The sequence below is a fragment of the Stegodyphus dumicola genome, chromosome 10 (genome assembly GCF_044657685.1).
Source record: "Stegodyphus dumicola isolate Sdum_Otavi_A_Nest chromosome 10, ASM4465768v1".
NCBI classification, from domain to species: domain Eukaryota; kingdom Metazoa; phylum Arthropoda; class Arachnida; order Araneae; family Eresidae; genus Stegodyphus; species Stegodyphus dumicola.
Window position 1 is genome coordinate 144,582,825 of NC_140777.1, and position 23,763 is coordinate 144,606,587.

The 23,763-nt window shown below is 32.0% G+C and overlaps 1 protein-coding gene across 5 annotated transcripts in view; it reads left to right on the forward strand.

Annotated features, from left to right (window-relative positions):
• Positions 1-23,763, forward strand: part of LOC118193305 (uncharacterized) — a 160,132-nt gene that overhangs the window by 33,068 nt on the left and 103,301 nt on the right. For 4 of the 5 annotated variants that reach the window (XR_015043572.1, XM_085825641.1, XM_085825643.1 and 1 more), the window contains exon 2: positions 21,428-21,563. The exons of the other annotated variant lie outside the window; for it this stretch is intronic. The gene's annotated coding sequence lies outside the window, so the exon portion shown is untranslated. The remainder of the gene's footprint in view (positions 1-21,427; positions 21,564-23,763) is intronic. 5 annotated transcript variants of the gene reach the window in all.

Below are 23,763 nucleotides of genomic sequence, written 5' to 3' on the forward strand. Positions count from 1 at the left end.
GGAGATTTCAGGCACAAGTTTCTGGAATTAACAACGATCACTGTCTATTGATTATTACCACAGGTTTTCATTATTTTAACTTTTGCTCAACCTTGACAAGACATGTACATAAGACACATTGCCAAATTCAACAGAAAAAATATTACTTTGCACTACAAATCTTCAGCAGACAACACTGAGATTTCACAATGCGAATTTGATTTGAGTTTTATTTGCTTTAGAGTCATTAGGGTTTTGTAAAGCAGGAGACGTGAAATATATACAATGCCCTCACCGGGACTCGAACCTGGATCTCTCGAATACGCATCAAGTGTGCTACCGTTACGCCACTAAGGCATGCTACACGGAGGGAGAAAATGCCTTATGTGTTCCCCCTTTTAAAGGGCCAGCGAGGATTAGGGAACCCACTCGCCAAAACCTGATGTGACGAATTATTCTCCACCCCCTTTTAGTTGGACACCACTGTGAAGTCATTAGGTTTATCTGAAGAAGCAGAAGTGACTCGAACCCAGACGTCTCGAATACGCGCCGAGCGTGCTACCATTACACCACGAAGGCATGCTGGAAGGAGGCAGAAAGTACTTTATACACTCTAGCCTTCATTTTGATTAAATTTACTTCAACGGACCTTTTTTTTTTTTTGTTGTTTAAAAAGCTAAAGTACGATCTGCGTGGTTCACGTTCCGACGATGATGATGATTTGAAAGGTGCCATTCAGGAATGACTTGAAGGCTGCGCCGAAATGAATTTTTAATAAAAGGAATATTTATCTGCTAAAATGCAAAGCTTAAAGGATATTATCTGTGCTAAACGTATTGTAGTCATGGGAAACTGTGTGGAAAACATACAAATTAATTTTAGATATTTATCTAGAGTTAATGTATTAGACCCACAAATTATTGAACGTATTCGATAGTTTGCTAATAACAGCCCGTAGTCTTAGTTTCTTCTTTATTGTAATATATGTTTTCAATATTGGTTTTGCTTTCTCATAATGTTCAAAAGTATAATAAGGACTTACAAAATATGCATAATAAAATTCTCAGAACCCAACATTTTATTTGCCTTTATACTCTGTTGCTGTCATACGAAACAAAAACATTTCCTTCTCCCACTCTGTAGAATGGATAATTTGATACATCCGAAGTTTTCACGTTTGGACGAATTTTACTCAAGTTTCGAAATTCTTTCGCTAATCCATTACTTATCTTTGGAAATCTAAAAACATAAATTTCGATATTAATTTTGCAATCGCTTTTCTATTATTGTATTAAAACTGGAAAAGTATTAATTTTGAAGTATGCAGCGATGATAGGGTATTTATTGAGTAGAACTTCAGCTACTCTGTTAATCTCTCTAGAGTCTCACCTTTTTGGGAAGTACAAATTAAAACATCAAGACTCAAGCTGGATTCTAAGCGACTTATCGTTATGTCCAGTAAGAAAGCAGAGAGCGAAAGAAGGGTGTAAAGGAGCCTTTTATTCAGAATTCAAAACAATAATAGAAGGCACTTCTTATGCTTACATACTGGTCAGCATTTATGGCATAACTCAAAGGATGACGAATTAAAATTTAAAACTAAGTTAAACCTTAATTTATAGCCTAAAGGCTAACAAATAAACGCATAAGGTTATATCGGAGGCGTGATAAGCCTTATTGGCAACAATAACTCAAAGACGAAGGAAGACTGCTATCGAAAGAATTGCAACTAGTAACGTAGCCTTCAGCAGGCGGAACATACTGTAATTGAAGAACCCAAAACTTCTCTTTAAATACTATTTCTTTGTACTTTTGAATACGAGCAAACTAAAATTACCATTCTGACGGGAAAATGGAAAGCGAGAATGTAGAGAATCTTAACATAACATAATGCCCTAGTTAAAGTAAATGAATAATTTACATCTCTAAAACTTCAGTAACGATCTGAAGTAAATTATGCCATAATCCTTGATATACAATATTACACAGATCAATTTAGAGAAGCAAATTCAAAGTTTATAAAAGAAAGATAGAAGAAATGTAGAAGTAAATTTAGATCGAAATGTATTTTCTGTTAGAATAAGTCGTTTCATTTTCTATCAAATACTGAAATCAAAGTGTTGTTAGGAATTTTTTACGTATGTTAATAATATTAGTGAAACTTTATATGACACTAATATTCGTTTTGTACACTGGTAAAATAAATTAAGAGAGTTTGCATATTTTATCGAATTGCATAAAAAGAACTGAACTGAAGAAAAAACCACTGCTTCTAGCCCTTTAACTGCTTAAGACGTGTTTAAACGTTTTTGGAATTTCTTTAAAAATGCTTAAGACGTCTTTACACGAATTTCAAATCGCACGACAAATGCTTAAGACGTGTATACACGAAGCCCGAATTTCACGAAGATTGCTTAAGACGTGTTTAGACGACGCGATCTGGTCTTCCTTCCCCTACCTTTCTGCAGGCGGCTGTCAGTTGACACAAAGGTCTTAATAGGGTGTGAAGTCTCTTTGAAAAGAGCACTTTAGGAAAAAGTCCTTAGAGTGAAGTATCTTTGTCAGACAGCAGGTATGTATTATCTGTGTGCCGACTAAAAGTTTGCGAAAGAAGATAAATCGTTTTACAACTGTTTGCCTTGTGGTACTTTACACAAATGAAAGTCAAACAGGATCCGACGTTGTTATAGTACATTGCCGAATTTTAGTAGAAACAAGAAAAAATAAGAATTGTAACGGAGGACGCCTTTATGCCTATATGTTATAGAATCAAATATTTTATTTTTGTATTGAAAAATGATTACAATTTCTGATTCGTCAGGAAAAAATATAAAATGTTTCAACCAGCTTTCTTGTTTGCCTTCGTATTTCAAATGCGCGTTATTATAATGGTATATTCTTTTTACATTCTTAAATGTTAAAACTGTGCTTTCAGCATGCCTGAGTTTTGTACTCGTATGTGTGGCTCTATGCTCCGTAGAAATGGCGAACTGACATATAAAAATTATATGAATGTTGAAAGGAAGATATTCTACTCGAAACTTCAACTAAATGGAATAAATGAATACGCCGAAGGAATTTCTAGAAATATTTGTTTTAAAAATTTTATTATTAAGATTTTAAATACAAAATGTTTTGAAATCTAAAGAATAAAATATGTAATCCTTGAAACATTTTTGGAAAGAAATCTATCGATATAAAATCTCTTAAAATTAATGGAGTGTAAATTAATTAAAACAGTTAGTGTACAGAAGGGTTAGATATACTGCGCACAAAAAATTACAGTCAGAAGATCAATTATTTAAAGATATAAATTAATTACATTAAAAGAATGTAAAATAAATTAACATCTGTCCAAATGTCAATGCTAACAGCAATAGCGCGAATGAAAGTTATTCTTTAAATTCCGAAGATCATCCGTCGGTACGCAATGATTGTGTCTTTGCGATTACTTTTCTTATAGATATTACAAAAGTCCGCCAACGAAGTAGCGGTAAAATCGTTGAATACTAATAGTTTGAAGCGGGTTCAAATCCTGATGAATGGATTGCCTGAATACCAGTTTTAGAGAATGTTTGTTGCGCATGTTTAATGTGAATATGAGCCAATTTTAGTTAGCTTTTCATGATGACGTGCCTTGACTACGAGTCCTCGCTCGGGTTGTGTTTGGTTTGGCTTGTTAGATTATTAAGCACGTGAAGGCGATCTGTCTAAGGGGAGGTATGCTTTCGTGACAGATTTTCTAAGGGAAACAATCTCGCACTACAAAAAGTTAAAACCATAAAAACTCCCATGCAATCAGCTTGTTCACGGGGGTTTGAATGCAGGTCAAACTACCAGTATGTTAAGAGAAGCGATTTCAAGAATGTTTAATTATTTTATTTAGTTTGTCATAAGCTAAATAAAATAATTAAACATTCTTGAAATCTCTTCACATTACTGAAATGGCAATAACTTCGAATTATACTATGCTACCACTTTTCCTCTAATATGAAATTTTGAACTTTTCCGTTATCGGACAGCCCACCAGTGACTGAGCGGAGTCTAACGGAACAACTGGTGGTTCTGTCCGGGGTTCGAATCCCGGCAAACGAGCTGGTTGCCAGGATGATATTCTTAGTTTTCCATATGTGTAACATGTATGCAAGCCAATTTCCGTTAGGCAGTCCTCGAACGAAGGCATCCTTCACCTTAGGCAAATAACCATCGAGTACTTTGCCATAATCAAATAAACCTTTATCCATAACATGCTTCAAATATTTTTATGTTGAAAAGTTCATGCGCCAAAGTTGGCCACCGTTGAATGAAATATGTTGTTTATTTTTTCTTTGTTTTTTATAACAACAATGTTCTTGTTTTCAGAATCTGAATTATCAATAAAATTCTTTTAATAATATGCGATTCTATTTTGTTTTTTTGTTTAATGAAAAATTAATTTAAGCGACAAATCTCTTACATTTAGAAAAATTTTCGATTTTCGAAACAAGTTGCTGTCAAAAGCGCATCTTCTCGTTGCTGCATATATTTATTTAAAGCAAACTGCTTGGCGCGTGTGCTTTTATATTTGAAAAGATTCAGAGAATTTTCAACAGGGAAATAAAGTTATTAATTTTACTGAATTTTGTGGATTCTTTGTGTTTTGAGGTAAAAGTCAAACCATCAGATATGTGATAACCTTAAAATAAGGGTATATATAATCAGGATTTTGCGGCCAGACATTCCCAGCGAAATACATTACAAAAAATTATCTATGCAGAATTAATGTATATTCCGTTTAGTATTTTAATTTATCAGTGTTATTACACATCAGTTTATCAGTGTAAGTTATATCGAGTTTTAGTTGTGTTCGATATAAGAATTTTATTTGGTTTATATAAATCCGATTCGTTTAATAATATTATATTTATTAAATACTATTTATTAGGTTTCCAAATCTGTCAAACCCAATCAATGGCCTCCTGGCTAAGATATCTGATTATCGCTAATTCGACTCGTATTCGAACCCAAACAAACGAACTGGTTGAATTTTGTGATTTCTCCTATGTGTAACATGAACATGAGTGCGTTTTAGTCGAAAAGTCGTCCATGGAGACATTCATTGCCTTCGGCTGATAGATCTCGTTTCCTTTGCCATACTCAAAAAATCTAAAAATTTTTCAAAAACATTAACAGATGCATATAACAAAATAAAATTAAGTAAATGCATATAAGAAAATAAATTAAGTAAATGTATATTAAAAAAAAACTGAAGTAAATGTATATAACGAAAAAAAAAAAAAAAAAAAAAAAAAAAAAAAAAAAAAAAAAAAAAAGGTAAGAACAAATTTTCAATAATTTTTCAATACAGTAGTTTTTAAATTGCTTGTTTTCAAATTTTATTTCATTTTTATGTATGTACTAATATACAGAGTATGTGTGCGAAAGTATGCTTGTTCGGCATATTCATATATATTAATTAAATAAATCTGATTTGAAAATGCATGCACTAACGCGCTATTCTCGTAATTTGAAAAACACTAAAGTATTGTCTGAGAAAAATATTTATAAAGAAAATTAAATTTCGTCTCCTTACTCGGTGCTGTGTAAAAAATTTAAATAAGCTTATTAATTTTTTTCTTCTTTATTAGAAACAAATTAGTTTCTTTTCATTTATATACGAAAAATAACAAAATCTCGCTGTCAGAATGGAAATTCTTAAAAATATAAAACTCGTTTTCTTCGAACAAAAGTTTCTGAGAAATTTCTCTAGGTCAGCAGGTAGTAACAGGACCACTGACTGCTTTGTTTGAAAAACCCGATGAAGTGGATGATTTTACCCCCAAAAGGTTTTCTTTAACAAAGCATATGCGGTCCAAATGGCTTTGCTGAGAAGCGTTCGTATTTGAATAGCTTGAAGCTTGAAAGCTTGAGTTGTTGTTTCCGAAGCAATCAGTCCAACAGCAATAAAATATGTTATAGATATTTCTCTCTCTCTGTGAGTTCTTGAAATCTTGGAATGGGTGAAAGTTTATTTTGTTTTACATATATAAGGAAACTGCATGTAAAGCAAAATAATTCAAGGCACTTATTGTATGTTAATCATTGTACGTCCCCTCAGCTCTTCGTTTGGGTATTAAGAAAAGAAATTCCTATACTGCTTTTGTATTACTTGTATATTGAAAGATTTGAAAAAAAAAAAAATAGCTTTATATGAAAAGTTTTTCTCCGATGAACGAATACAGCTGAAACATGTTTCTGTCTTCAAGTATATCCACAAAACATGAAATAGTATTGTACTCTTTTGTATTCTATTGCATTTTTATATTACTTCGTGGTAAATTTTTTGATTCTTAAATTTTTCTCTCTCTTTTCTTATAATACACAAGTACTCTTTCAAATATGGCTGACCTATGAACCTAAATTTTTATACTATAAAATTTTATATAAAAATTAGCCGTAATCATTAGACACAGCATTGTGTATATTATATTCTTGAATACATGCCTGCAATTAATACTAAGAATACTATTGATAAAATTCGTGATATAATTAATAATGAAAATACTGTTTAAGCTAAAAACCGATTTGAATCTTTTTTTCATTATAGGGTAACATGAGCCAAACAATTTTCGTTAGAAATATACAATTATGCTAACTTGACACATCAGATAGAAAATATTTTATCGTCATCATTGGCTATGATAAAAGATTTTTACGCTTAAGATTTTGGATTATGATAAAGCACACAGGACCTATTTGTCTAAGGGAAAGGAAGTCTTCGGGGTAGATTTTTTTTTTGTGGGAAACAAACTGTTAATTCACAATCAATTGTATTTATGAAAAACCCCTAAACCCCCCCATGCAGCCGCTAGAATTTACCGGTGCTCAGCTATCTTACCGCTTGGAGACTAGTTGACTTTCTGAACTTACGCAATACCCAAGGTCCGTGCAGTGAAAAGGTTCGCGCATTCGGAAACTGAGGCATAGAGCGCATGCGTCAAGTCTCAACGTATGACGTCACAGGGCGACCAGACGAGGCCTACGTGATATACGAGTCTAAGGGAAACGCCAAGTCATTGCTTTCGAATGCTGAACTTCTGTGAAGTCCTCTGTCAGTGAGAATATTTTCTTCAAGGTTAGTAAAATTTCAGTACTTTTGTTTTATTTTAATGTTACGTAATATTCACTTCTGTTTTATACTATCAAATATTTTATCTTCAGTACTAATTGTAAAATAACAAGCTTAAGTTCAGAGCTTGTTTATAGACGAATTTTGTATATCTATTTGTGCCAAAACAGCTTAAATTACAGAATAAAGATTACAAAAATGTGTATATATGTGAAATTACAATTTTTTTTTTTAAAACAAAATATAAACATGTCTAGTATTTCCGCGCATTAGTTGTTAAAAAATTATCAGTAAAGACATAAAGTAAGAAATTTACTTTTCACAAAGACCAAAAGGTGAAATTCGTAATTAATAAATTTCAAATAATTCTTTAAATGCAAAAAAGAATTTAAAAAAGTTTATAAAAAAGTATTTAAAAAATGTTTAAAAAGTTACATATATACATATTAATGTAATATAACATAGTTTTCTATATCAAAAGGTTAAAATATTTACCGAATATTTTTATATTATATTATGGAATGCTTACAGTGCAGAAAAACGATTCTGAAATTCTTTCTTTTGTTCAATTTTACTAGATGCCTGGAATGCGATGTGCCGTTGCTCTTTGCAACAACAGTTTAGAAAAAATTAAAAATTTATCTGAGCGCATAGTTTATCATAAATTTCCAAGTGATCCTACATTAAGAAGGAAGTGGATAAATCTTTGCCGTCGAGAAGATAAATGGAATGCAAATTCTTCTAGGATATGTTCTGCCCATTTTACTGCGTATAAACTGAAAGAAGATCCAAATTGTATTTCGTCGTGGATACAACATCTGTCTCATGGAGGACTAATTCAACCCTCTGAAGAGTGGAAAACGCAGGTCCATAAAATGGAAGAACAATTTTTAATTATCAACGGTTCCACTTTAAGAAAGGGAGAAAATATTATAAAGGACTTTGTCAAAACCCTTAAACAGCAGTTTTCCGACACAGATGAAAACTTACTTAAGTCCTTTGCTAGAATTCGAACTTTCATACGATTAAGGACTTTAAATCAAAAATTAGTTAATAAAAAATATTCGAAAGCACAAAAAAGAATACTAAATTCAGTCGACGAAAACTGTGACATAACGCGGAAAAGAAAAAATAAATTGAAGAAAATAATTTCGTAATATCAAAAAATTATTTCTTTAACTGAATATAAATCGAGCTATCTTTTGTTTTGTTATCTTAGGTGCGCTATTTTTTTAGCCTAACCGTTGTAAGGAATACTTAAAATTTTTCTTCAAGCAAAGCTTAGCTGCGGAAAAAATGGTGTATTCAGCATATCTGTTGAAAGAAATATTTTTTATTAAACAGAACTGATCCAAATTACGTAACTAGACTAAATTTTAGATGCAAATACCTGGTTACTTTTGGAAAGAAAAATATATTTTGTATTACGTATTATCTGATATATATATTTTTTTTAAACATTCATCTCATAATATTTGTATATATTATATATATATATATATAAATGCATATATCTTAGTGTAAAATATTATATGTATATATATAATACATCTTCATAATGTAAAATAAATAAATAAAAATATTTTTGATTCTGAAAAAGCGAATTGTGACATAAAAAAATCTGCAACTACAAAAATCTATTTTGTTTTTTTACAATAGCATTTGCGAATTCATGTGCCAGTTCCTTATTCAGTATGATATTTGAATTAGCTTAGATTATGTTTAGAATTTAATAAATATAGCCACTAAACTTATGCAATTTACAGCACATAATTTGGGTTCTGAACTTAATTTGCCCTCGGTTTAAATTATTCAAAGTTTATTTTTATAAGATATCTTTATATACTGTCTTAAAAATTATACGCTCAAGTACAAAATATGTCAAAGAAATAAGGGTATGTACAATGCAAATTTATTTTTCAGGTTAGTGTTCATTCATTGATTTGCGTATTTATTCGATACGTTTAGTTTTAAATATATATTTCAAAAGTCGTATGTATGTCGATAAAAAATGTTTATTAGATATTTATACATGTTAAATTATGATTTAGTTAATATTCTTCTTTAACATTTTAATGTAAACACCTAGCAAATAAGAACAGTCAAATAAGCGCAAATTCGTTTCAAGCGCCTACCGTAGTTTCTACCCTCGTAGTAAGAGAGAAAGCAACAGAGGTCTCCCTGTGACGTCACGATGTGGTTGACCATTCAACGCGTTTTTCCTCTTATGCGCGAACCTTTTCACTGTATGGACCTTGCGCAATACCTATCTGAATTTGAATATTTGCATAAAAAACGAGCAAAATATAATGACACATTGTAAATAGTACATTTTACTGAAATCAAACTTTCTTTGAAAAAGGAAAATAAATTGTAAGGAATAATAAGATGGATGCATTTAATTAAACGGCGGGCAATAACAGCGTTGATCATACGTTTCGTATAGGAAATCATTTTCTTCGTGTTATCGTATAACGGAAAATATCAACAGATTATATTTTACAATTTTTAAGAAGTCATGGGTTATCTGCTTTAAGAGAACACCTTCGTGGGCAATTTTCTAAATAAAATTGGCTTGAATTCACGTTACGCATCGGGAAAATCATAAAGACCACAAGCAGCTAAACTGTTCGGTTGCCAACAACAAAATACCAACATCCAGCAATCTTATTCACTCAACTGTAGTGAACTTAAACTAATGTTTGTATATTATTAGTAGTATTAAAATAACGAAAATATTTATTCTAATAAAAATTTTTGTTTGAATATCCTTCCTAGTAAGGTATTTCCTTTGGTTGGAGATTTGTCAACAATAAATGCTATGTTTAAACAAGACATTTATTTAGAGCATAATGCTTCAAAAATGTATGCTGGGATCCCTAGAAAAAAAAATATCGCCGGAAAATATATCTCCGAAAAAATATTTAATTATTCATATTCTTATGATTAATTATTAAATAATTAATAACTTTTATAATTATTAAATGAAATGTTTATTTATACTTTACCAAATGTACAGCAACACTCTTTCTTTACAAAAATACCATATTGAATAAATTATATTGTAAGCTAATAAGTAACAACATTACTTTGTTTAATTAAGATACAATAACAAGCCGAACAAACATTAAATTGGAATTCAAACAACAAAAATCAGCGTTATATTTTCAAATTTTCACAATCTAATTTTCATTATATCTTATCTGGTTCATTTGCGCTTTTGCAGCTGAAGATGATGGTTCGGTAAAACCATCGAAACTAGTCCTGTGAAAATTTGAAAATAACGCTGATTTTTGTTTTTTTGACTTCCAAATTAATTGTTTTGTTTGTTATTAATATGTCTCATCTTTCCTATTTCAGATAAAATTTACTAGTGTTTCTTGGACAGGAAAGCAAGAATTTTTATTTTGAATCAATAAATTTATGATACACTGAAAACGGTTTCAATTTATAATTCCCTTTCTGAATATCTTGAATGTATATGAAAAAATAAAATGCAAATTTAATATTAATATTATCACCCTTAAAAAACACCTAAATATTTCGTTTATTACTCTCTTAAAACTACGTAATAATTAAGGAAAAAAGAAATTATTTAAAATAATTATTAGTTGCCTGCAGTTGAAGAATATAGGAAAATGCTGAAGGTTTTAAAGATTTTTAATTAATGACAAAAATACAGAAAATCGGAAATAATACGAAATGTTTCAACAATATCTCAGAAGGAATGAAAATTGCACCAGATATTTGTCAGAATATAATTTTAGTGATAGCAGTTTAATCAGTCTGCATTGAAATTCCGGTGATAATCAGTGACATACAGATTTAGGTTACTTAGGTTAAAAATGCGTAATAATTTAAAATTTTACCGGGTAAATTTTAAAACCAATTTATTTGAAAATTAGCAGCTTCGCTGCGAGCCTTCGTCTGGCTTTTAAATGTACCGGAAAAATGGATGAAGGGAACTCCAAACTTTAAATTTAAAAACTGCGTAGGATTTTACTCTGCAGAACAACTTCATAAAAAAAGTTATTACGTATAACAAAATTACAATGAAATAAGCAATGTCCCTTAATACAAATATTAATTATCCTAATAAATAAATTAAGCAAATTCCCTTTGCAAAATCTTAAGAACTCAAATGGTATAAAGGAGGTTAAGAACTTAGTTTCCTAAAAAAATCAGTCAAAACTTTTCAATATCTTAAAAACAGTGAAATGAGCAATAAATAAAATAAAGGTATGCAAAAAACAAAAAATTCTGAAAAGCAAAGTATAATTAATGATATTTTATCTTATGTTTTCAAGGGAAAATTTTACAATGAAATAAGCTATATCTCTTAATACAAATATTAATTATCCTAATTAAAAAATTAACCAACTTTCCGTAGAAGAACAAAAATCATGCAAAACTTTTCAATATCTTATAAACAGTGAAATAAGCAAAAAAATAACATGAAAGCAACTCAAAAAACATAAAATTCCGCGCAGAATTTTACTCCACAAAACAACTTTATCAAAGAAAATCAATAAAAATATATTATATTTATATAAAAATGACAATGAAATATGCCAATCTCTTAAAAACAGTGACATAAGAAATACGATGAAAAATTGTTGCCAAACCCATATTTCTAAAAGAATGAAACTATTCAAAATGATGCGATTTCATCAAAAATCTATCAACAACAATAAGACAGTAAAATTGTTGCCAAAATCACACTTTTAAAGATGTGAGATGTGAGAAATGTACTCGGAAGCTTCATTTAAAAAATCTTTTAAAAATACAAATTAAATTATCATTTTTCCAAAATTTTTTTTGTAAAAGCATTCGCAAGGATGAAAGTTTAACGTGTACAAATAGCAAAGAAAAATAAACTGTACATTTTTAAAAATAAACTTTTTTAGAAAAAATCCCATTGAAAAAGTGTTAAGCTCCCTTTGTTAAATAAATTCGTATTTAATCGATTTATTGAAACACGAAATTTATTTTAAGTTCGTAAAATAGCTAAGTGCCTACGTTTCATGACGATGTGAAAATGGAGTGTGTAGAGTAAAATCTCGCTTTCCTATAGCCCATTATGTTTCAAAATGACACGATTTCGTCACAAAACATGAAATAAAAAAAATTCGAATTCGAACTTCGAAAAAATCGCTTCGAAGTGCACTGGCTCTTGTGTAGATGTACCTATGTACCAAATTTCGTAGCCGTGGGTCTATTAGCTTACGGGCAGCGCGAACGAAAGGCGCACACACACACAGACAGACTCTTTCTTTTATTATATGTAGAGAAGATATGTAGAGATAAGATTGTTTAAGGAAAGGAAACTTTCAAGTTTCGCAGCTATAGCCTGCGGCATTAAGACGATCATCACGGAGAGTCTAGCCTTTTGCACAAGCGTCTAGCCCCTCACACGCTAGTTTCCTCCTGGTTCCTCCCTGAACATCTGCGCACATTATTGCGCATGTCGTCATTTTGCTGAAGGCGCCTCGTATTTACTATTATTTACTCTGGTCTTTGCCCTGCTGTGGTAGCAAAGATTGTGTATTGTAGCGTGTGATTGCAGATACAGCTTTCTTTTTTTATTTTGCTTTGATTATTATATTTTCTGCACAAAATCAAGAAAAACTGCCCCTTTCAGGGCCAAGTACTTCTGTTTCCTCAGAAGGTATTTTTGATTCTAAATCGAATCAAAATTAGGAAGGAGTAATCATGAGCGATAATTCAGTGTGATAATTCTGGTTGTGTTGTGAGTGATATGGTTCATTGGGCAAATGATTTTAGTATAGCTCAGAGTGATTTTGTTTGCCGTGATTGTTTAAAACTTTCAACTATAGATACAATTTGAAACGCGATGCATATAAATTTCATTACAATAATACTACATTAATTGAGTCTCTGAAAACTGGTTGATTGTGCAAATAATTTTAGTGTGGCTGAGAGTAATTTTGTATGCTCTGATTGCTTAAAAACGTACCAAAATAAATGCAGTTTGAAACGGCATACCAACACATTACACTCTAATAATACTACATTAATGATTCTTTAAAAAGTGGTCGATCACCAAGCTACAAATGTGAGGACTGCCATCTGAAATTTAGTGACCTAAAAAATTGGAAATATCATCAAAATAAAATTCATACTTCTAACAGGTAATTATGTGTGTCCTGTATGTTATGCTAATTTTGAAAAGCGAGAAATAATATTTCATTTCAATAATGTTCATGATGTTGATTTGAATCATACTGAGCTAGAATTTAATTCATTTAATGATTTTTTGGCATGGAAGGCAGAAATTGAAAATAATATGAAGACAAAATTTCTTATGGAGTAAGCATATTTAATATACATGGTGTAATGCCACTGTTTAGGAAATTTTATATCAGAAAGTAAAGGTTTGTGTCACTTAAAAATCCTTGGTAGCAATAAAATAAATGCATATTGCCCAGCTGCATTAAAAGTAACAGAACATACAGATGGCAAATGTGTAGTGTCATATCAGAAAATACATATAGGCCATTGGAATGATTTAGGTTACTTATTTTTAACAACAGATGAAATAAAAAAATATTGCATCAAAGATAGCTGCAAAAATTTCTCTGGATAATATTTTAGATGAAATTAGATGCTGGTCTTGAGAGGGTTCATTTACTTGCAAAACAAGATTTACATAACATTAAAAATCTTTCAATTTGTCTTCTAATTCTGTTAAACATGAAAATGATTAGGTTTGTGTAGATGCGTGGGTACCTCAAATGCAAAATCCTGAACATCCATGCATTTCATTTTATAAAACCCAGGGATCAAGATAGCATGAGTGAATATTGTACACAATATTCATTTCTAAAAGGAAATGATTTTGTTTTGATAATGATGACAGAAGCACAAAGAGAGATACTGAAAAAATTTTGTTCTGACTTGTATATGTATTGATGGTACACATGGGGTGAATGCATACAGATTTCATAACTTTACTTATAATAGATGATTTACACCAAAGATTCCTGTGTGCATTTTAAGTTTCTAATCGATGTGATCAGCCAGTGCTATTATTATTATTATTTTTTTTTTTCATGTATTAAAGAAAATGTTGGGCAAATACAACCACAAATATTTATGTCTGATATGGCTGAATCTTTTTTTAATGCTTGGGTGTCTGAAATGGGTTTACTACAGAAACGTCTTTTTTGTGCATGGCAGATTGATAGAGCCTGGAGAAACAATTTTTAAAAAAATCAATGGTGTTGAAAAACAGGCAAAAACATATAAAATTATTAGATCTCTCTTAGAAGAACAAGACATTCATACTTTTCATATACTGACAGAAGCAGCAATAAAATTACTTAAGATCCTGACACTATTGCATTTGCAAATTACTTTGAAACATATTATTTACAAAATACATCTAGCTGGGCATACTGTTATAGACTTCACAGTGGTGTTAACACAAACATGCACATCGAACGGATGCACCGAACATTAAAATATATTTATCTTCATGCAAAAAAATTTAAGAGATTGGATAACACTATATTTATATTATGAAATAACACTATATTTATATTATGAACACTATATTTGTATTATGAAATTTGTAAGAGATAAAATGATTAATCGCTTAATTACAGCAAATAAAGGTAAATTAACAAGTAAGATTTGGAATTTAAGAATCAGACAGAAAACAAATGAAACACTATGTTTATAAGTAATACAGAATGAGAATGGCTGGTCTGTTTCATAAACACATAATACAGAAATATACACTATACATGAAAGTAACAAAACTTGTACATGTCACATACAGTGCACCGAGTGTAATATATGCATTCATTGATATGTATGCAGCTGTATTGATTCATCAGTTTGTAGAGATATTAGGTATTTTTGTGGAAGCAAGCAAGATGAAAAATATTCAACACCTTCGTCAGGAATCAAACCGCGGACCTCTGGATACACATCACACCATGAAGGCATGCCAAGAAGGTGGGAGAAATACTTTATCTCCCCCTTTTAAAGGACGACTGGAGTTTTCATGGGACCTAATCACCAAATCCTGGGTGTGGAGGACAATCATCTAACACCCTTTTAGTTCGAGCGCCACTATACAGACATTAGAATTTTACATTGGAAGCAAGAGAGATTGAAAAATTAGCAATGGCTTCGCTAGGAATTGAACCGCAGACTTTTGGAATATGCGCCCAGTGTGCAGACCACCACACCAAGAAGGCGGGAGAAATACCTTATATGTTAGGTGGAGTATGTGCAAGCACACTAGAAATACTGCTACTTATTAAATACATTACTTACATCAGCACACTAAAAATACTACTACTTATACTACAACTACAATGCATAATAAATTATCCACTTAGTATAGATGATGAAAATGAATTTTGAATTAAGTAGCCAAAAAAAAAATCACAGACCCTCTCACTGGAACACAGAAAGAATGAACTAACATGTTTAGAATTAGTAGATTCATTAAAATCTGACAAACAATGTGATGTGGAACACAGAAAAAATGAACGGTTAATCTTTGGATTATGGTAACTTGGCAAAAATTTGGCGACCAACTCTGCTACAGCAACCTGCTAGTTTTGTTTTGGACGCCATTTTGTTTTCACGAAGTAAAGGCATTTTTTTTTTTTTTTTACTCAACATTTCATTGTAACAACAATCTGCTAGCCGAATTATGCTTATACTAGAACTTTTATGGAACAAAAATGTTTAATCATAACGAAGATTAGGTGCGAAATTGAGAGAAAGTGCAGAATCGCCCACTGCTTGCCGCGTTTTTAAGAACTGCACATACACGGTATCGTCCATGTACATGTCGACCTATTTTCACTTAAAAAAAAAAAATCCCAGAATTGCACAAAAATGGCATTGCGCACACTCTTGACTTTATCCATGTACACTGCTAAAGTCCTAGCTAGTAACTTTTATCGCCTTACCAAAATGTCGCCAAACTACCTGGTACCATATTCCAAAGATTAGCCGAATGAACTATAACAAACATGTTTAGAATTAGTAGATTCATTAAAATCTCACAAACAATGTGATGTGTTAAACAAGATTCTAAAATCAGCACCACTAAAACTAGAAGCTGCTGATGTGTTAAATGCGCAAGAAATACATTTCCCAAACTGCTAATAAAGATGTTCCACCTAATAAAAATATAATACCCAAAAGATTCTCAAATACAAAACGAAAAAGAAACTTACAAAAACTTCTACAGTAACTTCACAGAATGAAGACAAAAATACAGTTCTAAAAATTATTTTGGATCACAAAAATTTTACACATAATTTCACTGAAGAAACTTAACACATCTAGTGAAAAATATATACAGTGGCTCCCAAAAGTTTTCATATACTTATGATTTTCATTGAAATAGGGTTCTATCCATTAAAGTAAACTTTCTGAATGAGATTTTAATAATAAGATCTATAATATATTCGTAACAAAATTGCATGAAATATTTTTAAAATATAGCAAAACTTTATTTTTAAGAAATTAATAATCAAAAAATGATAAACATTTTATCTCGCAAAAGTCTTTGTACACTGAAATATTTTTGGATAAAATCAAAATTAGAATAATCAGTTGCTTTTTTTTAATTTTTACATTCTGGTGGCACTTAAAAAATCGTTTGCTTTAATTGTTTACTGTTTACTTCATAATATTCTATTTATTATTGAAAAATGGGTCGCAGTCGTAACGAAATTACAGCATTCGAAAATTGATCATTTTTCACCATAGTAGTGGTAAATAAATTCGCAATATCAATAAATTAGTTAATTTACCCCATTCTACAGTGCAGTATGTGATAAAATGCTTTAAAGAAGAAAATTGGATTGAAAACAAGGTAAGAAAAAGTCGACCGAGAAAGTTAACTAAACGTGATGAGGGATTTATTCTTAGAAAATTTGTAAAAAGCCACGTTTGAGTTCTGTAAAAGTTTTCAACTTCGATTTCACCTGAAACTGTTCAACGAGTTCTCAGAGAAACTGGATTACATGGGCGTTCTGCCCGTAAAAATAATTTTGTTAGTGAGAAAAACAGAAAGCATTCGCAAAAATCAATGATAAATACACCCGAAACGTACTGGAATAATGTCCTATTTGCTGACGAAAGCAAATTTAACATTTTTGGTTCCGATGGTCGAATAACTGTATGGAGAAGAAAAAATGAGAAACTTCATTCTAAGAACTTATTTGGAACAGTTAAGCATGGTGTTAGTTGGAGGTGTTCTTGTGGGGGGGGGCATGACAGCATCAGGACTAGGTAATTTGGTATTTATTGATGGCATAATGAATCATTCTTTTTATTTCAATATTTAAGAGACAATTTAAAATTATCAGCCCAAAATTTGGGTATTGGAAACAACTTTATTTTTAATCATGATAACGATCCTAAGTATACGGCTCTTAACGTTTGCCAGTAGTGTCTCTATAATCCACAGGTTTTGAAAACACCACCTCAGTCGCCAGATTTAAACCCCATAGAACACATTTGGAAAGAGCTGCAGGTTAGAATACGAAATCACAACATCAAAATGAAAAGCGAACTCAAAACAGCCATGATGGAAAGAATGGGTGAACATTAATACAGAAATTAACCCCCCCCAAAAAAAAACTAGTAAAATCTATTCCCAGATGTTTAAAAGCTGTTGTGGATGCTAAAGGATATCCTACTGATATTAATTTAACGAAAAATGAAAATATTTACTAATATGTCAAGATTTTTTTTTGAAGTGTACGAAGACTTTTGTGAGATAAAATGTTTGTCATTTTTTGATTATTAATTTCTTAAAAATGAATTTTTGCTATATTTAAAAAATATTTCATGTAATTTTGTTACAAATAGATTATAAATCTTATTATTAAAGTCTCATTCAGAAAGTTTACTTTTGATTAATGGATAGAGCCCTATTTCAATGAAAATCATAAGTGTACTAACACTTTTCGGAGCCACTGTATTTTAACAATAGTCATTAGTACCTATTCACAATTCTTTTTGTCCATTTTTACGATCTAAAATATCTTCTTTCAACTGCCTGTAAGTGAATCAAAATCGTAAAGACAACCTTGTATTTAGCGTAAATATAGTGAAACACTCAATTGATTTCGAGGGCAGCTAAAGGTCCCTCATCATCAGGAGAAAGAAATACCTAGAAAGAAGAAAATAAAGGAGAAGGAGTCTCAGAAACACATGGTCCTTATCAGCACTGCACATGGTTATAACTGAATTTTTAATCAATGTTGCACTGGCCGCCTACTTTTACTGAGCCAGGCTATCTGATCAAGCATAAAGGACAAGAAAAATTAGAGAAGTTAAAATAGGGAGCGAGGGGCAAATGCACCTTCACGCTCAAAATCTGAACATCAAATAATGAATGCCTGTATGTGTTTTATATGTGTCAGATGATATTTTTTTTCTTATTTATATAATACTCTCTCTCTCTCATTCTTCAGAACTTCTCTTTAGTAATAAGATAATTCCAACTCTGATCCTTAAAATGATCAGGAACAGATGTAGAAGGTCAGCACAGGGTTTTGAACCTTTATCTCAGGTCCTCGTGATAGGCTGATGTATTCTGTGATTAATGAGTAAGTCTATTTTTGTTCATCCTCCTTGCATTACTGTCTTCTTCTCCCCCCCCCCAAGTTCAACAATACCAAATATTGTCCATATAATCAATTATTCATTGACTTTTATACTATTCAGTCAATAGATTATTACCAAACGTTTTAATGTAAATAAATATATTTTGAAGAAACTGAGTCAATCCCAAATTTGAACAGTAAGCAATATTTTCTACTATTTAATGTTTGTCAAGTTTTTTATTTTCTAATTATTCAACCCCATGTTCATTCACATGTTGTGCACTGGCCATTTTATTATGTGTAGAATTGTTTAAAATTAACTGAACATTGTAACAATCTCATCACAGTTTTTTGAATTGCCACATGCTGCTACATTTTTATTTTGGGGTTTTAATTATTAATAACATTAAATAATAGAAACCTTAAGTTTTTTTTTTTTATACTAACTAGCTTTATATTTCTGGTGTGTACCTTTAATAAGGCTTACTTGTACATTATATAAACTTGTATTTTATGCCAATCAGTCCCCCTCCCCACACATGTTGATGTCAGCATTTATTCGTATTCCTTACATTTTACAGCAATAATTCATAAGTTTGTCTTATGGATATCTGGTGTGTGAAGGAATATGTGAAGAACACGTTTCCCCCCCCCTTCGGGGCCGAATTTTGAAAACATAGAAATTGGTTTTCAGGTATTCATATTCCATACATTTTAAAGCAATAACCTTATGTACATCTGTTTCTTCCTTATATGAAAAAGCATAAAAACACGTTTTGCCCACCGAATCTTAAAAAATTGCTTCTTAAATGACATCTTCGGTACAAAAGGAATAAGCTCCTAAGTTTTGATATCTCTATCTCTAATAGCTTTGGGTGATGATCTGTAGACGAATAAATCATGAATTCTTCCTTTATGTAAAGATTTATAATAAAACATCTGAACAAATAAATATGTATACCAATTAAAAAGAAAACTATTTCTGAAAAACTAACAAAAGAAATTAATTTACACTCAGTAATGCGCACCCAGTTCGTAACGTTTTAAACACACGGCATGTTAAAACAATCGGCTTTGACCACGCCGAGCTCCTTGGAGTAAACACACTGCGCGTGAATCTGCGCAAATGATCAGGGAGGAATCGGGAGGAAACTAGTATCTGAGGGGCTAGACGCTTGTGCCTTTTGCAATTCTCTTGAGAGCTCACAGCTACCGAACAATATAGAGCAATCAATCTCAGTTAGCGGAATCATTGAAGTAAAATTCTGGGAGGGATGGGAAATAACAAAAGAACTGCTTGACAATTTTCAGAGGTTTAGGGTTATTTTCGCGACATTTTACGGGAAGTTCGGTCCAAAACTAGCGACAGTTTTAAAGGCATTCGCAGAAAATCACTCGACAGGCTAAGGGTATAAAAATACATATCTTGTACCGCAAATACGTAAGCGCACACGTGTGTGTAGGCGAAGCCAGCAGAAAAACAGGTTTTATAACCGCGTGGAGCGTAAAACGAATTGCGTTCGCTAGCACACCTCGGCGAATTTCTTGGTGTTATTTTGCAGCAGTCAGTTAAGTTTACATTCGAACAATAAAAATGAGTAACCACCAACGTTTAGATGATGGAATGAGGTGGCGAATTACGAGGAGGCTAGAGGTAGGCCAATCGCAGGTCCAGATATGTAGAGAGTTTAATTTAACGCTCAGCGTCGTGTGTAACCTATGGAAACAGTTCCAGGATATTGGATCCATCAAGAGAAAGCCTAGGCAAGGCCATCCAAGAGCCACGACGTCCAGAGAAGATCGCTATTTGTCCATTTTAGCGAGGCTTCCAGATGTCCATATTCGGGTGGAAGACTACGTTATTCAAAATTTGATCGCTCTAGGTACCGTTGTTTTTTCACAGTGCGAAATACAAACATACATTCATGCAAATTCTTCATTATTAGTTCAAAGGAGTGAAGTCTCGAAACAGAATTTTGCGTTGAATCATTATAAACGGCTGAACCACTTTTCAGATTGTTGCCACTAAATATTACTGCCCTGTATCAAGTTTAAAAAAAATTAAATCTACATCACTCTATATATGTTTCTCGCATTGTTGAGAAAACGACGGTAGGCAGAGCCATCAAATTCTGAATAACATAATCCTCCACCCGAATGTGCGCACTTAGAAGCCCGAATTTTGAATTTGTTGCATTACCTATTTCATATTTTGTAAAACTTTAACTAATTTCTGGTTAACAAACTGAACGATTTCAAAGCGATCAATGAGAACACTGCATGGAAAAAGACATTCTTATCTCCAGCTCGCGACACTATCTATCGGAAATTCTAAAAATATTTTTATTTTTAAATATTTTTTGGTATTGCTACTGAATTGAATTTTACGTAGTTTAAGTGCGATGAACATGATATTTAAAAAATAAAGGTAACACATAAAATGTTAAAAAAAAACTTTAGGCGTAATATAAAATCTGAAGCTTTCAGATTTTCTTTTTATTTAGTTCTTTAAATATAATACTGGGCGATAATATTTGGTGGCAATAATCTGAAAACTGGTTCAGACTTTTATAGTGATTCAACGCAAAATCTCATTTCGAGACTAATAGCTTTCTGGGCTAACGCTGCTTTGAGCTATTGATTTCTATGGAAAAAAAAAATTGCAAGGTTTCTAGATTTTTTTTTTATAAATGTTTTTCTCTGACTCCAGGTTCTAAAATGTAATTTTCAGTTTCAGATGTCCAGTTCGAATCCAGTCTGGTAATTCTGGTATACGGACCAGATTGTCACATGACTTGATAAAAAGAAGAATCTATTGAAATTCATGGTTTTCTAACTCCTGCACGAAGTGTTATTCCCTTTCTGAAGTAAGTACTGGGTGTGTGCGCTTCTATTAATTGCATTCCAAAGATAAACAAAGATTTAGAAGAACGATAATCCTCAACTCTCTTTTCTTTCTTTTTTTTTTTTCTTTTTTAATATTTGTAGAGTACTGACAGACAAGAAGTGAAGCATTTTGCGTGACACATAAGCATTTGCATAAAGATTTTTTTTTGTAACAATGTTTTTAATGATGCCTTTTTGAACTTCATTTATTTAGCACACGTTTGATACATGCCGTTGCATTCAGAAGTTCAGGAACGGCTTAAATGCAAATAGATTTTGAAATACAATTTAGTAATAATATTTAATAAATTACATTCAAATTATTCTACATTAAATTAAATATTACTTATTAAAATTACTTTATAATTATATACTATTTAACATATACTCCTGCTCAAAGAATAAGAAACAAAGGCAGAACACAGAATAAAATAAAATCTATTTATGAAACATGCGTGAAATTGATCAGAGAGGTTGGTGTAGCATTACTAGACTACAAGCAAACAATAAAGCAAAGTCATACAAAAACACGCATATTACAACTACCATATCGGGAAATACCTAATGGAACTGAAGAATGTGCAATGACAATATCACTTTAATAACGGGTATACTCTCTAGCTGAAATGCATGCTTGACAACGGCGAGGCAAGCTGGCAATAATGTCTTTGATCTCTTGTTGGGGGAGTAGCGCCCATTCCTGTAGTGATGCATGACGGAGCACAGCAGGTACCTTGCCATACATTGCGACCTACTATCTGTCGTTCCAACATGTTCCACATATGCTCTGTGGGGTTCAGGTCCGGTTATCTAGAAGGCCACGGCAGATGTGAAATGGTTCCACTCTCCAAATAACTTCGCATCATTCGACATCTATGCGGGCTGGCGTTATAGTCCATAAATATAGCGTTGGTATCTATTGCAGCGATAAAATGACGCAAAAGTAGATGTAATTTTGTCGTGATATCGTACTGCTTATTGGAGCCACCAGGAACCATGTAAAGATCGGTGTGGCCGTTTGTTGCTATCACAGCCGTAGGCATCCTCCTTAGTAGTGGTTTCTTTGAAGGTGTCTGGCGCCTGATAGCGTGTCCCTGGCTCTCGCCATATCATTGCTCTTCCGGAATCGTCCTGGATACTAAATTGAGACTCAATCGTAAAGAGTACGTGGCCCCACAGCTCTGGTATCCAAATGCGAGTTTCACGGTCTTAATTCAAGCGCACTGTGTCATGCGATGGGCATAAAGGAACACAAACCACATGTCGTCGGGCGTACAGTCCACCTTCATGCAGTCGATGCGACACATTTGGCGAGATATGGACAGTCCTGCAGCAGCAGAGAGATGTGATGCCAGCTCTCGTGCTGTTAGTTATCTGTCGTGTCTCGCACAAAACAACAGGAAACGATCGTCTGCCGTTGTAGCAATCCTCCGGTATCCAGCCCCACATCTTCTACAAAGGTTTTGATCCCTTTACGATAACGATCAACGATTCTATTGACGACACTACGATGCACATTCAGCTTTCTTCCAACAGCGGATTGTCTTGCACTACCTTGCAACATTCCGACAGCATTCCAACGCATTTCATGGTGTCTTCGGCTCATGCGTTCCGCTTTTACTGTCTCGGCACTATTGCTGGTCTCAGAAATCCGGCATGGAGCGTTTTAAGGCTTTGTGGTATGACTTCGGGATTGCGTTTTATGCAAATTTTGGTTGCCTATTTGTATTCGACTTTACTTAGCGTGCTGATTAAATCGCAATGCAAATAATTTAATTAAAGTATTCGCACTATGATTCACAAGTTTTATTTGATAGGTAGTGCCATAAAACATTTGAATTACGATTTACTTCGTTTATCGTTATTAATTAAAAAAACTTAAAATTATTTCTTAATTTAGTTAAATTATTTGCAGTATTATTTATTCTTTTTTAAAGGAATATCGATGGCTGTAAGTAAAATTAGTTTGTGGTGCCCTATTTCATTGGTGATATGATTCATATAATGAGCCATTATTAATTGAATTTTATTTAAATAAATTTTAATTTAAACAAATATTAATGTTAATAACTTTATTATATATACATATATATATATATATGTGTGTGTGTGTGTGTATGTAACGAATTATTAATTTAAGAAAACATTACTATCTATGAATGTTATTGATTTATAGTGCCA